Source organism: Lissotriton vulgaris, chromosome 1_1 (genome assembly GCF_964263255.1).
Source record: "Lissotriton vulgaris chromosome 1_1, aLisVul1.2, whole genome shotgun sequence".
NCBI lineage: Eukaryota > Metazoa > Chordata > Amphibia > Caudata > Salamandridae > Lissotriton > Lissotriton vulgaris.
Window position 1 is genome coordinate 294,597,880 of NC_141685.1, and position 17,188 is coordinate 294,615,067.

Sequence of the window (17,188 nt, forward strand, 5' to 3'; positions counted from 1 at the left end):
ATTTCTGAATTTATTTGCTGAATAAACCTCAATTTAGTCGTAACAGTTTGGTGATACATGCTTTTGTGCATTTTGTAGCAGCCTTACTTATACTGGGTATAATGCAAGTTTAAAAACATGATTTATAGGTTTCACAGTGCGTTCTGTCTCAGAAAGAGACCTTGTAGCATTAAAAATGCACAAGTCCCTATTCTCCACTGCACCAACCAGTGTTCATTCTGTGGCTCTCTGGTGCAATGGATTAACTAATAGAGGTTTGTACGATAGTGCATTTCTAACGGAATAACGTAACTTGTATTCAATTTTCATCTAAACTGTTATTTTATGTAGGTATGTTATTTTATATGTAGTTACCAGAATGTAAAAGACTGAAAAAAGTTACAGAATATTTTGTTTTTTAGCCATGCCTTTGATCACTCTCCCATTCACTCACCCCGCTTGCTCACAGCATCGCAGTTCCCAATCTTTTTTTAAATGCACTTCAACCACTGAGGCAAACATAGATTAATTCCAGTGCTCTAGCCAGCTTAGTGAGCAAACTGCAGCCATGCATAGTGGTTGTCAATTACACGCCTATAAATGGAAGAATAGATTATGATCACTAGATTTCTGCTATTTAGATACACCAGTGACTGTCTTCGTTTTCTGGGGCACTACATGTATTGTTCTGGTTAGGTCTGCCTCACGTAATCACACAAATATATACATAAACATACAGCCATATATAGATACATTCAGGGGCTTTGGGTAAGTCCTCTTCATCCATTGGTCTGTTCAGCTGTCATTCACATTTTTTTATTCTGCCCACAACAGCATGTAGCAGTGGGTCAACTCACTTCAGCCACTGGCTCTCTTATACTGGGAGTGGCGGCATTTTTCCTGATTGCCTGTTAACACACACCTTAATAAAAGTTCAATTCATTGCTGTGACTGGTAGGACAATACCTAACTTTGAAAACCCTTTTATTCTTTCTGTTGTTCTTCTTTGTTTGTTTCTTTGTTTATGTATGCTATCCTTGAATGCTCACATTACGTCTTTAGGTTCCAACAATTTAAAGCCTTTCTTTTTTTTTTTTTGCACCAATTTTTTGCACCAATGAGTAGCCTATTTTCTGGTGACGCATACTCAAACTAAAAGTTATTTGTATACCTTTTCTAAGTATGCGTACGTGCTAGGAAGCAACTGTACTGATGTATTAAAAGAATATGCAATATTTGATTTTTCATTTCAGGTGACACCAGGTTTTTTTGTGGCATATGCTTGGAATATATTTAACAAAATTTAACATGTTACCAACTTGTGAGGGTAGACCTATTGATTTCGCTAATGCTTGTTTTCATATTGTATGTAGTCTAGCCACCTGGCAGTGCTTGAACGAAATCTGCATTTGGCTTGCTGCCAGTGGAATTGTGGATTCCCCTCAAGCCCATGAAGACTGTTGGCTCTTTCTTCCAAGCAGGTGTGCTCCTGTTACACAGAGAGATGTGTGTGTTAAATTCAGTCCGTCGCTAACTGTACCTAGACAAGCTACTTCAGTTGGCTCCATCATGTCTTATTTAAGAAGACCATGGGACCGCTCTGTGAAATGAAAATCTGCAAGCAGCGTTTTGGGGCTAGAAGTAGGCAGTATATAGGACTAGAAGTTAAACGGGGAAAAGTGACACTAGGCAACCAATAAAGAGAGGGCACAGTGGTACATACTACAGCCGGCTTCATCGATAAGCAGTAAGCATGTACTCAAAGAGTGCGTATAACCTTGTATGCTTAGCATGGGACTGGATCATGCAGAGGTACCAGAAAACGGCAGCTGCCTATTAAAGTGAGCTAAGATGGAGGCCTTCCCTCTCTACCACCACTTCTTGAGCTCTAGGCAGCCGCCTGGGTGGGTTGGGGGAGGCAGACAGTGCTATCCTCTAACACACTGCATGGTTGTTTCCCTGGGACCACTGTACATTCAGTTCCATCAAGACCTGTACTTTTAACCATAGAAACATTGCTGGTGTGTCCTAACTATCAGACCCTCTCTGCATCACTGAGTGTTTTCCTAGCCCCATAGCGATTACCAATGGATTGTTAGTTTCAGTAAATAAACCCTAGTTAGTAATGGGTTCACTGCAGTGTCATCAGGGCAGGTGGGATGAAGCACGTACAGACTGTTTCTTCCCAGTCTGACCTGTAACAGCACCATGGTAGGGTTGCCAGAAGCAGATTTCATCAATAGTGTACAGAAGCTGATAACCCCGGTTGATGCAGTCTTGTGGCTGAGCTGTTTAGATTTTCTTTAGGTACCTTTGCTTCATACTGGGCGCTGAACATCCTTTCTTTTATGTGCTTTTAAAATACGCTGTGAGCTAAGAATAACCTAACACATGCAGAGGAGGGTCTTTCAAGTGATTGTTGTCCTAAATGAGATTCTGCTGAGATGGAGGGTGGGACACTGTAATGTTGTTAGGCAGGGGCTTGCATGTATTAGGCATTCCGCTAACTCTGTCTAAGCCCCTGTCCCAGATTGGCCACATTATGGTACTTAATTTATTTCCAGGAGCATCGAATATCATCTTTTTGACATTCCACTGGGAATTCTTGTAATGGGTTTACCCTAAATTGAGTGCTAGTGGTGGTTTGGACGCTCTGCACGCTCATTGATTTGCTGGTCTGCCCACTGTGCCTCAGTTAGCGGTTGCACGAGGACCGGTCTTTATCCTGTTGAGAGGTAACGTACTTGGTTTGACATTATCAGCCGCTCTGAGGTTGCTTAGCGCCTCCGCGGAGTATCACTGATGTATCGTGCAGTGCGCCCATTTATCATGTAATTCACCCAGGGTTGGCTGTGCCGCTCGCTGTTCCTTTCCAACCTTTGATTCTATTGGTTCCCAGGCTGCTCCTTGTCCTTGCTTGTCCTTCCTGCCTTGAAGTTTCACGCTAGACCGTGACGCGTCTGCCCTTTAATATGGTCTTGTCCTGTCCACCGTTTCACCCAGTTGCCTTAGTCATATGGTCATCGGAGACTTCTGGTCCTGGGAAATCGACTGTTCTTGTGTTGGTTTGGATTCCACATGTCAGAGTTCATCAGGGCTTTTCCTCCTGACATTTAATTATCGAATTATCCTCTTAGCTAAATGTTTCAACCTTGTCTGACCTCCATTCCTGCTCCCGAAAGGCAGCTGATTGGATTGAACGGGAGACATGAAGGCTTTTCTTCCGTGTGACACGCTTTTGTACAGCAGTGTGGAGGGCTCGCTTTTAAAATCCAGCACATCCTGTCCTAATGTACAAAGTGTGTGTAGGAAATGGAATCTTTGGACTTCTCCGAGCAGGTGATGTTTTTCTTTATTTTTTTTTCTGGTGGTATTTTCCCTCATTAATCTCCTTTACTTCCCATGTGTCTTTACATATATTTTGGGATGGACTTCCCTTAAATGAAGACTGTTCTGTTGTAATCCGCTCGCTTATGATTGGAAACCTGACAGCTCTGGCCCAGCAGTGTACTCCCCTGTTCTCATGGACCACCTCTGTTGCCTGTCGTCTGCTGGTGCTAAACAGGATTCTTTTCTCCAGAGTGTGACTCAGCCAGATTTGTGGAAACTGGCTCATCTTGGTACTCAAGAAGTGATGTTCCGGGGTCTGGTTTGCAGCAACATTTCACAGAGCACCCCAGCTGCAGCAAGGCAGGTGTTAATGGGATTAAGTTGGATGTTGGTTTTCATAACATTGCCTAACTCTAAACCTCTTTGTTGTTTTAAGTTAATGTTAATAGTGTCAGTGAGCACGTGTGTGCGGATCCCTAACCATGACTGTAGGTAAGATGGTGGTATATTTCTGAATAGTAAGTTTAGAGAAAGCTGCTCTTGAAGGGTATAGAAGTTAGATGTAGTGTCCTCCACAGACTATTTCTGTCTAGGGATGCTTTGCTCATATTTTAATTGTATTTCAAAGTTCTAAAGGAAACAGAAGAATGTGTTTTTTTATTTCAATAAGTATTATTGTTTTTACATACACATAATGTATGTATGTATGTATGTATGTTCTTATATAGCGCTCGACTTACCTTAGGTCATCTCGGCGCTTGCCTTGGGAACCCGTCCTGGCTTTTCCCTGTGAGAGAACCCGTACTGGGCATCCCCAAGGTGAAAGCCAGGCATCCCGCCGCGGGGGGGGCGTTGTGGAGATTAAGCAAGCTTAATGCCCAGAGTTGCAGAGTGTGAACCCGTGATTAGAGTGGGCACTGAAGCGAGAATTATCGAGTTCGTGGACAATTGGGCTCATACACTTCTCATGGAAAACTCGTTACAGGGTTTCAGCCAAGGCTCGCTGAGTTGTGTGGCGCTACTTTACAGATTTTTTCGCACTAGGTTGACCCCCTTATCCAATTGTCCCCTTATAAGGTAAGGGGGATTCCAGCCGCGTCGAAGCGGATATACAGTCTAAAACCCGTCCCAGAGTAAGGAACAAGCTCCGACACATGCTCGGGCTCACAGGTAGGTAGGATTAATAACACCCCAGTGCAATGGTAACCAATCTGTTAATGTGCAATATACAAATGTCCTCGCAGACGCGTTTCGGCAACTCCTGCCTTTTTCAATGCGGATTCCAACAAGGGACCCAATGTGCTGTTGTTTGTTTGAAAGCGTCAATGTTGCACTTTCATTGGTGAATGCTCCGTGACCCTGAGAGGGTTGCCAATCCTGATGTAGTATTGAATTACTTGTGGCTTAGCCTCCGCAGCCCTCCCACTGTTATTGCTTCATAGAAATCAACAGCCCATTGCACAATACTTGAATTCTTTAGTCTGCCAGCAGTTCCAAAATGGTAAATCCTTTAAGTGGGTTCGGGTTAAGTAACCCATTCCAAAGCATATATTAATGCTCCGACTCCTGTCAGCTTATGGGTTTCACATTGTCCTTCACGGCAGAAACTTAACTCTCTGTGGCGTCATCATCTCCTTTTTGCCGTGCCCCGTTAGGCAGTAGAATACTGCTCACCTCAATCCCCAAATACAAACATGATGAAAACGGACAGTTAGCTGAGCAGCCAAACTCCTGCTGACACTCAGCACCCACACTGCCGTACCAATTACCGCTTCACTCATGGGGGGGCTCCGCGATGTGTAACTCCGTACACTAATCCAACATAGCCAGCTTGTCACAGTGCTTCTGACCGAGAGGGTGTGCCGGATTTCAGCTCTGGCAACTTAGAATATATACACACACACACACACAAAGTTGCTGATGAGATGGGACCTCTGTATATACTAACGCGATGAATACTATATGTTACTTGTTATATGTTGTAAACGTAAGAAAAACCAATAAAATATATTCTTTTTTTTTAAAAGAGAAAAATTGAACAAATTATTGAGAATCTGCCAATTGGCTCTATCTATGGTGGTTGCTTACGCGAGGAACTTCCTATTTTTTTTAATATCATTACATTTATCTTTTGTACATATGGTCTGTCACTAGTTGCAGGACCTGTCTTATTAAATGCAACACAAATACTAGGGGTGCTCCTAGATAGACACTAGAACCGTTTTTGCACTCAAATGGGAAACAGTGGGATCCCATGTATCAAGAATTTGTTGAGAGACACACCAGGAGTATTGTTTATAATTAACTTAGAAATCGGAACGCACCACCTCTGTAATTCAAGAAACAAATAAAGGTGGTTTGAGTACAGAATGCTATCAGGTGAAAGAACGCTAATTAAAAAAAACAAAATTTGTTATTTAATAGATTTAATTTGTAAACAACACAGAAGGATATAATCATGTCTTTCTCCCCAGGTAAACGGTGGCGCCTGTCTTTCATTAGTGTGGAAAGGCGGCGTTTACGCAGTGTCAAACGATATTAAACATTCTTGTTTTCAAAGCCTTGATTGTGGGAGAAGACAAATTGTTAAGAGCTTTTGAGAATAAGTGGTCCCCAAACAGGATGCAAAGCAGGTAGAAACTCAATTTCAAAGGTGTACAGAACCATCTCTGTATTTCTAGCTCTAGGATGAATTGTAAGTGAAAGTCTGGTGAAAGCACCGATGTACTCTGGGAGTAGGCAAACTTATCAATCTCTGGCTTTTTAGTACCCTCTGCACTATCCTTATTACTTCCTTTGTCAGAGGTCATAAAGGCAGCTGTTAGAACAGAAAGTAAGCACTGATCTAAAAGCTCTTTTTGCTTTCTATTGGTTCTATTCTAGCTCAGTGCAGCAAATAGAAAATGTATGAGTGAAAAGGGGGGTGCGGGTGGAACCCTACAGTGTCATTGAGGAAAGGTGTATCAAAGCACGAGTGGGGTCGCTTAAGCTACTCCTGGAATCTTGGTGAAATTACATCTGTGGTTACGAGTCTTGGAAAGCTCTTTTACTCCTGTCTCCAGTTACAAAATATTCTACTTGACTTGACTACTAGACTTTAACTTCTTGAGCTCTAATGTATCTTGCAGCAGTAAATATACTTATACATTCTTAGGTACAGTTCACATCCTTCATATTCGTGGTCCATAAAGAGGAACTCAAATCTCGCTTCTAAATAGGTAATCGGTAGAGCTGTGTAGGTCAATTTATATATAGCGGCCTGGTAGTAATGTGTTAATGCTTTAGTTCCCTTAGGGTTCAGGTTAGCAATGTTAGGGTGGGAGCAAACTAGAGATCTTTTGGGACAAAAAGATTGATCCTGTCCAGTCGGAGGTCGCCTAACAACTTGGTATGTGTGAAATGTGCTCAATGCAGTTTTACTTTTCTAACTTTGTACAACAGACATCTAATATAAGATTATAAATGGAACACTGATTGGGAAATGATGAAGTTCAGGCACCCAGCAAGCAACGCCTGTAATATTATCCTGGGTGAAAACAGTCCTGACGCTAAAGAAGATGTTGACGTGGCCCTTACAAGTGCAAGGTACAATATTCTTAAACTTCGTACCCACCCAATACACACTTCCTTCTGGAAGTTGTCCACCTATTCTTCTTGTGAAACTTCTGAAGATTGCAATGCAACACTGTCCAGGCAAATCTAGTGCAATCTTTAGTGTGTAAGAACTTCTCAAATTATTTCTGCAGGATCATTTTGGAAAGCGTTAACCGTCCAGCGCCCCAGCAGCACCCACTCCTAATCAGAGAACGGCAATACCATGAATTTTCTTATTTTTATATTTTTACACAGAACCCTGTTTGAATACACCGGAGGTGGTCATGCCCAGGAACATTTCTTAGGCAAAGTAAACTAGATGATTGTTTACAGGAGTGTGTAAACCTGCTTTTGACAACCAAAATGCTCTCTCAAAAGGTCAGGCCTTTATGGCAGAATTGTATCATTTATTGGCTGATATCTGGTCAACCTTTTGTGGCGAACATTTTTTAATTGTAAAAATTTCATAAATTAAGTAAATTAAGAAAGATATTAAGGAGAAAAGTGTTCTTTGCTAAAATGCCAATGTGAAAATGGAGCCCTGATCGTCTAGGCCTGGAATGGGAATGGCCTTCAGTGCCAGAATTTACAGGAACTTAATTGTGTTGCTGCATTTGAGACCCAGTGGTCGTGGACCTGCTTTAGGTAAATACCTATTTTTATTGTTGGGTGGAGCAAGATTCCGCTTTATTTAATGAAGCTATGTTGATTTTGGAATCCGCTCAGAGGGTGCAGATGTTGTAGCTTTACATGGCGATAGTTCATATTTGGTCATTTTCCTTCCTCTTCCAGATTAACAATAATTGAGATCACCTGGCACAAACTAGTTTCTGGTACCAGGGCATATTGTAATACTTAGAGGCATCTAATGGGATCTGAGGCTCATAGCTGAGCTTGACTGGCACATGGTATGCTTGGGAACATAATTCCATTAAATGGCAAATGGGTGATACCTCAGCACATTGTGATGTTGACCAACATCTGATGGGTATTTGGGCTCATAATTGCATTGATTAACATATTGGGGCTATGTAGTCACCTTGTGGCATTGAGTAACACGCAGGTGCTTCATGGCATATAATACATATATAGAAGGACCCATAGGAACATAGTCGGGCATCTGATTGGGGGTATTATGTCATGACTCTTGGGATATTCATTGGACCTGAACCTGTAAGATCTCGATAGCCAGAGTCCTGCTCTGTTCTTGGTGACGCAAGATTATGTGATGTAACTTTTCATTTCCATATATCTATACTACTATAATAAAGGGAGAACTTTCAGCCTTTGAGGCGGGTAAACTCGGGAACCACAGCGCCAATCCACACACCCGATACACCGTTGGACTCATCAGGGTGTGTAGATGGTTATAAGCTATATAAATAAAATAAATAAACGTTATTAAAAAAATTAACAGTAAAAAAAAAAAAGTTGTCCCTCCGAAGTAGCGCCGGCCGCGACGTGCGTGCTCACGTCAGGAGCGCCATCCAGGAGCGCAACGAGGAGCGGCGGACATGGCGCGGGGGAGGAGCGGTGACGTAAGGAGAAGCGGACAGGCCAGCGGCGGTGCGAGCAGCGGACAGGCTGGAGGAGCGGAGGTTCAGGTAAGGGAGCGGCGGACATGGCGCGGGGGAGGAGCGGTGACGTGAGGAGCAGAGGACAGGCCAGCGGCGGTGCGAGCAGCTGACAGGCGGGAGGAGCGGCGGCTGAGGTAAGGGGACCCATGTCGGGCCAGGCGGGGGTCGGGCCAGGCGGGGGTCGGGGCAGGCGGGGACGGGCCGGGTGGGGGCCCGGGCTGCTGGACAATGTTGGGGCGGGCGGGGGTCGGGGAAGCCTGTTGCTCCCGGACAAGGTTGGGACGGGCTGCTAGTTATACAATAGAGTGTCTGCTTAGAAGGAGCAGGATGGAGAAGTAAACTGAAGTAGGAGGAGGAAATGAAGGTAAATGCTTTATACCTTTTGAGAAATGAAGGCCATGTCAAATTGAGTAATCAGATTATTTCAACGGCCTGAATAACCTTTGCATTAATATGTAACTTCTTTACACTATAAAAGTATTGATGCTGCATTAATTTCCAATTTTCTAAAAAATGTCAGTGTCTAGAACCACAAACACCAGTGGGGTCAGCTGGGCTCACTCGGTCACTCTAGAAGTACTGGATCATTTCTTGAGTCTCCCTTACGAAACCCTATGGCGTTTCAGTATATTTCATGCCACTTGAAAACGCAGTGTTTCGTGTTTTTTTAAAAACTTATTTCTCCATCAAAGTAGGGAGATTTACCACCTTTGGTGATTCAGCATACTCCTATTTTTGACTTGCCCCGTGCAATGTAGGCAGCATATTTTTTTGGGAAGTTGCTGCTGCCCACCTGCACGGTAGTGAGTCGGAGAGCCTTCTTGGTGCAGCTTGGGCTCGGGCCTCTATTTCCAAGGTCATTCTCTCGGTCTTGTCCCAACCCTCGTGGCGAAATTGTGGAGTTCTCACCACAGATGAAGGTGGTGTAGAGAACATGAATTTCCACCTTAGCAAAATGTGGAGCATTGTTCTCTCTCTCCAGTGCTAGCTCAAAGGGATTGGTGGAAATGCAGCGTATGCATTGCAGGGCTGCCCCGGGCCAACGCAGGGAGCCCTCCTAAGAGGGCGGCCTGACTTAGTGCCACAGGATGGCACACGACGAGTCAGCCTCCCAGTGTTTGGAATCCTCGAGGGTCCCCTAGTACAACGTCACTTCCGGGCAAGAGAGGGCGGGGGGAGAGGTACTTTATACCTCTCCCGCCCACTGATCACCCTCTTTCTCTTGCTGCTGCTGTTTTGAGGTCGCTTGACCACAAGGTTAGTCAATGCAGGCCTTGTTTGTCCCCCCCTCCTCTTCCCCGGCCTAAATAGGGGTCTCTCTTCATGCAGGCATTGCCCGTGGGGGGAGGGCCCGTCCCAGCTTCGGCCTTGCGCATTTAAGCAAGTATTAAAGGCTGTGGGTGTTTGGGGGTAGGGGAGCATGACGTGGTCGGGGTTGGAAGGGTTGGGTGCCGCAGAAAGCAGCTGTCTCTCCTCTAGATTGATTCAGAAAAGGGGGTGGTGATGAACAGAGTGTCTGAATTGAGCAGACCACTCTTACCCAGTCCAAAGATCAGGGCTTGATCCATCACCGTTATTTATCTCACTGCCCCATCCCAGCTCAGAACCTGGCTATATGCAAATCAGTCTGTCCCTGGCCCAGTGCATCATGGGAACAGGGCAGACTAAACTACCAAGCCAATTCTTCACCAGAAAGGAAACAAGCTACCGGGGACCGGTTTCTGGCATTTCAGCCGTCTTCGGCCCGGCTTGCTTGAATCCTGATGGAGCAGTGAGAAAGGGACTCATGTCTGAGTATACCCTGCCACACCTATAGTGGCCAAAATCCTCTAGATTGAACATGACCACTCTGGACAAAGTCGCGGCCTCGCCTTCTGGTAGGGCCCGATGTTAAAGCACCTACTTCAAACCAGGCACCTTGCCGCAGCACTTTCTGGGGGGTAGGCATTCCTCCCCCCGCGTCTTGGCATCCGGCAGGCTCTTACACCCTTGGGGGTGCAATCGGGTCTTGAAGGGGCAAGTAAATTGAGACAAACACCCCCACTGCATAGCGGGTGAGACAGTCGAGGGCCTACGGGGGCATTAGCACAGGACCGGCTGCAGTATATTTGAGTAAGGCTCAACGGCCAGTAACAGGCCTCGGGACCTGCTCCCAAGCGTCTGGGGCGGATGCGTTCTCCCGGCCTAGGCCACATGGGGGCAACCGTCACGCGACTTTCGGCCGCAGTACCTCCCCACGTGACATGTCGCGGAACTCGCTGACGGATTAAAGCTGTCTACAGCGCTTTGAGGCAGTCAGGCTAACGCTTTACAATATATTAAGATCAATTAAGGTAATTCCACCAAGGCGCCATGTTGTGGTTATATCTAATGGGTTAGGCCCCTTGCTACAGCGCTTTGAGGTCCGTTAAGGGAGCGCTTTTCAATTGCATAAGGGTAGCGCTTGTTTTTGATGACTATGTACGGCCTCGTCCCTACAGCGGGAACCCGGGTGAATAGATCACGACCTTCGCTGGGGGGCTAGGCCTTTTTTCTCGTAGCACTGTGAGGCCCGTAAGGATAGCGAATTTATTCTTAATGTGTAGCGCGGGTCTTTAATGTCTATTGGGTGGCCTTGTCACCGTACAGGCGTCTGTGAGGTGGCTGTGTCTGGGGAGGGCCAGGCCTGTTTTGCAGCGATTGGAGGCCCAGAAGGGCAGCGCATTTACATTGGTAAAGGTAGCGCTTGTCTGAGTAGGTCTGTCTTACGGCCTCCTCACCGCAGCGCTTTGAGGCCCGTTCAGCGCATTGAGGCTCAGTTACTCAGTGTCCGAGGGATGTTGTGCCTGAACGTGTATCATTACGGTGCTGTTGGCCCCTGTCGAGCGCCAGTTTCTCATAGTATATCCAGTCCCGGCTCCTGCAACATGCTGCCTTGTCACTCTGCCGCCAGTGCATCACAGCAATGCACTGGTTCGAATTAACAAGTACGAGTAGATGGGGAGGAAGCAGAGTTCGAGCTGCCGACTTTGGGGGTTCAAGCCTCAGGGTCGCGTTCACATACAGTGATTTTGGACAAATCACTTAACTCTCGCACATGCCTTAAATGGGTAATGATAAACCTTCTCACGTAAGTGCTCCATACTTTTGGGTTGCATTCGCGCTGAAGATCTATTGGTTTCAGGTCTCAGTCGCGTTCACATACGGTGATTTTGGACAAATCACTTAACTTGCATGTGCCTTGAATGGGTAATGAAATAACTGCTCATCACAACGCCCCCCCGGCGGCGGGATGCCTGGCTTTCACCTTGGGGTTGCCCAGCACGGGTGATCTCACAGGGAAAAACCAGGACGGGTTCCCAAGGCAAGCGCCGAGATGCCCAAGGGTAACATCGAGCGCTATATAAGAACACACATACATACATACATACATACATACATACATTTAAGCACTCCATACTTCTGGGCCCAGTTTGCGCTGCCAACTTTGATGCTAGAACCACGGTTCGAGCCTAAGGGTCGCGTTCAATTTGGTGATTCTGGGCAAAGCACGTAACTCTCACGTGCCTGAATGTGTAATGTATAAACTGTGCTCATGAAAGCGCTTCATCCTTTCGGTTGGAGTTCGCGCTGACGACTTTGGTGCTTTTAACAGGGTACGTGCCTTGGGGTCACGTTCACATCAGATGATTCTGGGCAAATCACGCTCCTGTGCTTGAATTTGCAGGTTATAAAATGAATGCGCTCAATACTTTCGGTTCGAGTTCGCGGTGCTGACTTTGGTGCGGGAACCAGGGTTCGAGCCTCGGGGTCGCGTTCACATCCTTTGTTTCTGGGCAAATCACTTACCCTCCTGTGCCTGAAGGTGTAATGTTAAATTGGTGCTCATAAAGCGCTCCATACTTTAGGGCAAGTTTGTGCTATATAAAAATGCAAAAAATAAATAAATAAACACAAGGCATCGGTGCCACGCTCACTGGGCACTTCGCACATAAGCTAGCACAGTTTCTTATGTACGTATTTGGGCCACGTCCTCCACTACATTGTCCACGCCCACTTTTTGCTGCGGGTTTCTCCGTGGCTGTGCTCAAGGCCTAGTGTGCACAGGCCGAGTTGCAGCTTGCTTGTAGTAGGCAGGTTACAACCATTACCTGTGTCGACTGTCCCGACTCGTGGGTTGGGGCGAGCGGTGCTTGGCCACCGGAGGACAATGCCGCGTTGTGTTCCCTCCTGCACGACACGGTCGGTTACGTTTGTATTGTTTGGGATGTTGTCCCGTGCCTGAGGGTGCAGTGTGGAGCTGGGCGCATACTGGCACTCGGGCGCCGTGCTGACCGGAGGGGCTAATCACTTACTCCACGTGCTTGAAGGGGCAATGGAATGTGTTGGGCACACAAGCGCGCCTATATCAGTCAGAGTTTCTGGACAAATCACTTAACTCCCGTGCCTCTATGCAATATAGGAGGGTGCACGTTCGCGCACCTTTACCGTTCTATGCTCGTGGCGGCGAGGACAGTGATTGGGTGACGCAATTGGTTGCAGCCCTATCAGGGGAGGGCTGACAGACCTGAAAAGTGCTCCACACCTTCTGTCGCTTTCACAATATTGAATTTGGCACAATGTTAGGGCTCCTCAGCGCATGTTCGACGGAGGGGTACGATGAGGTTGCATTGGTGGGTGCATTTGTTTTACTTATGCACCTGTTTTGCAGCGCTACAAACCCCATTTAGGATTGCTTTCTGGTGTAAACCCTTGTTCCCCACGCCTAGAAGCCTCTGTACTGCGGGCCCCATCATTCACTCAATGCAACATACACTCCAAATCCCACTCAGTGCCATATAATTACACGCCACATAATTACACAGCACTCAATACAACATACACTCCAAATTCCACTCAGTGCCACATAATTACACAGCACTCAATGCAACATACACTCCAAATACCACTCAGTGCCACATAATTACATGCCACATAATTACACAGCACTCAATGCAACATACACTTCAAATCCCACTCACTGCCACATAATTACATGCCACATAATTACACAGCACTCAATGCAACATACACTCCAAATACCACTCGTTGCCACATAATTACACACCACATAATTACACAGCACTCAATGCAACATACACTCCAAATACCACTGTGCCACATAATTACACTCCACATAGTTACACAGCACTCAATGCAACATACACTCCAAATCCCACTCTGCCACATAATTACACAGCACTCAATGCAACATACACTCCAAATACCACTGTGCCACATAATTACACTCCACATAATTACACAGCACTCAATGCAACATACACTCCAAATCCCACTCATTACCACATAATTACACAGCACTCAATGCAACATACACTCCAAATACCACTCAGTGCCACATAATTACACGCCACATAGCAAATCCCACTCAGTGCCACATAAGTACACGCCACATAATTACACTGCACTCAGTGCAACATACACTCTAAATACCACTCAATGCCACATAATTACACACCACTTAATTCCACTGCACTCAATGCAGCATACTCTCCAAATACCACTAAGTGGAACATAATTACATGCCACACAATTACTCTACTGAATCCAGCATACACTACACACAATACCACTTTGCCACAATTATATGCTACATAATTACACTGCGCTCAACGCAACATACACTTCAAATACCGCTCAGTGCCACATAATTTCACACCACTTAATTCCACTGCACTCAATGCAACATACTCTCCAAATACCACTAAGTGGAACATAATTACATGCCACACAATTACACTCTACTGAATACAACATACACTCCACACAATACCACTCTGCCACATAATTATATGCTACATAATTACACTGCGCTCAATGCAACATACACTTCAAATACCACTCAGTGCCACCTAATTACATGCCACATAATTACACTGCAGTCAACGCAACATACACTCCAAATCCCACTCAGTGCAACATAATTAGACGCCACAGCACTCAATGCAACATACACTTCAAATACCCCTCAGTGCCACATAGTTATATGCCACATAATTACACTGCACTCAATGCAACATACACTTCAAATACCACTCAGTGCCACATAATTACAAGCCACATAATTACACTGCACTCAATGCAACATACACTCCAAATCCCACTCATTGTCACATAATTACACAGCACTCAATGCAACATACACTCCAAATCGCACTCAGTGCCACATAATTACACGCCTCAGCACTCAATGCAACATACACTTCAAATACCACTCAGTGCCACATAGTTATATGCAACATAATTACACAGTACCCAATGCAACATACACTTCAAATACCACTGAGTGCCACATAGTTATATGCCACATAATTACACTCTACTGAATGCAACACACACTCCACACAATACCACTCTATCTATCGCCCTCACTCTATCTATCCGCCTCACTCTATCTATCGGCCTCACTCTATCTATCTATCTACCTCACTCTATATATCTATCGACCTCACTCTATATATCTGTCGACCTCACTCTATATATCTATCGACCTCACTCTATATATCTATCGACCTCACTCTATCTATCTATGTATTGCCTTTGCTCTATTACCCTCCCTCTATCTATCTATTGCATCACTCAGCACCACCACAGCATCACTCAGGGGCACCACAACATCACTATGCACAACCACAGCATCACTGAACGCCACAGCATCACTCGTTCGCCACCACAACATCAATCTATGCAATCATTCAACAACAACTGGTTCAAATATGTTCTCTCAATGTTTCAAGCTTTATTACAAATGTCACAAAAAGATGTTAATATTTCACTTCTGTCCTAGATTTTCTTCATAATAAAATACAATGAACATAATCTTCACAAAAGTTATTTACAAAAGTTTAAGCTATTGCCATTATAAACTTGCAGACCTGCAAGTTGACGCACTTGCTTTAAATATTCATAATTGGCTCTCAAATGCCAAAGACTCCTGTCTCCCGCTCTCTCACAAAAAACTAAATAACCATCGTTCTCCAGCACCTTGGTTTAATGATTCTTTAAAAAAGGAAATTTCCAAATGCAAAGCATTAGTACGTACATGGCGGAAAGACTATTCACTATATGAATCTAAACTGATCTACACCAAGGCAAGAAATAATTATCATAGTTTGTGCAAAACCGTCAAGGCCACTTTTGTTTCTAAAACCATCTCTAAAGCTGCCAACTGCTCCAAAACTCTCTTCGGATTGGTGAATGAACTGGCCGGCTCAAAAACTATTGCTAACCCTTTACCTCTAAATGAACATCAGTGCGATAATCTTGCTCAATTTTTTTACTCAAAAGATTGATAAAATTCATTTGGAAATATCAAATTCTAACTTGCATAGGCAACCTTAATCCCAATCTGCATCCCTGTCATGGGATCCACCCGTCCCTGGCATCAATATCAACCCTCCGCATGAGTCTACCTCGGAGCTTTTCACCCCAATACCATATTTAGATTCCTGGCCACTTCTAAATATTGACTCACTCAAAACTTTTCTAGATAAGTCAAATCTGGTTTACCTAAGGACCCCCTCCCAATTTTCATCATAAAACAGCTGGATATCCCTCATCTTCAGGTGATCGTAAATGTTTTGAATTCTTCATTGCTTGAGTCCACAGTTCCTGCACACTGGAAACATGCAATGATGACCTCCCTCCTGGAAAAACCTACCGCGGACCCTGACACACTCTCTAATTACAGACCTATTTCTCTTTTGCCAGCTTTTTCTAAAATTCTCGAAAGACATATCCATTTACATCTTTCACAGTTTATCGAAACTAACAACATTCTCCACCCCTCTCAATCCGGTTTTCGTACCGGATTTTCCACTGAGACAGCACTATTAGGAGTCACAGAGAGGCTGCGCCACTATCTTGACGCGGACAGACAGTTGCACTCATACTGTTAGACCTCAGTGCTGCGTTTGAGACTATTTCCCATCACCTGTTAATCCACACACTGAGGTCTCTAGGCATCTGCCGCTGTGCTCCGGACTGGATTAATTCCTTCCTGGACAACCGTACGTCTCAAATCTTTTCAGCTGGCGCTAGCTCAACAACTCATTCATCACCCAATCGGGTATTTCAGGGTTCGATCCTTAGTCCACTGCTTTTTAATTTTTACGTCAGACCTTTGGCAGACATTGCGGATCAAGACGGTCTAACGTTGTTCACCTATGCGGACGATTCATAGATTATTTTTTCCCTTTCTAACTCCGACCCCCTCGCACCCTCCTGTCTTAAACATGGCCTTAGTAGAATTTCAAATTGGATGACACAAAATCACCTAAAGCTGAATAGCGAGAAAATTGAGGTTCTTATTCTGGGAAAGAAGAAAGATCTTTGGAGCTCCTCTCACTGGCCGGTTGAGATGGGTAATCTTCCTAAGCCCTCTAGCCATGTTCGGAACCTGGGTGTCGTCATTGACGACTCATTGTCCATGCACCAACAAACAGTTAAGGTTACAGCATTATGCTTTATCATCTTAAAATGGCTCAGGAAAATCTTATGGATGCTATGGAGTGGTGTGGCTCACTGGTTAGAGGCGGCAGACCCGGAAGCAGAGAACGGCCCGGGACCAGGGTTCAATTCCCGACGCGGCAGGGTTGTAGACCAGGGTCAACGGACTCGATAATTCTCGCCTCGGTGCCTACTCTAACCAGGGATCACACTCGGCAACT

At 45.1% G+C, this 17,188-nt stretch overlaps 1 protein-coding gene across 3 annotated transcripts in view; it reads left to right on the plus strand.

Annotated features, from left to right (window-relative positions):
- Positions 1 to 17,188, plus strand: part of LOC147747076 (microtubule-associated serine/threonine-protein kinase 2-like) — a 1,134,689-nt gene that overhangs the window by 371,120 nt on the left and 746,381 nt on the right. The gene's annotated exons all lie outside the window — the stretch shown is intronic.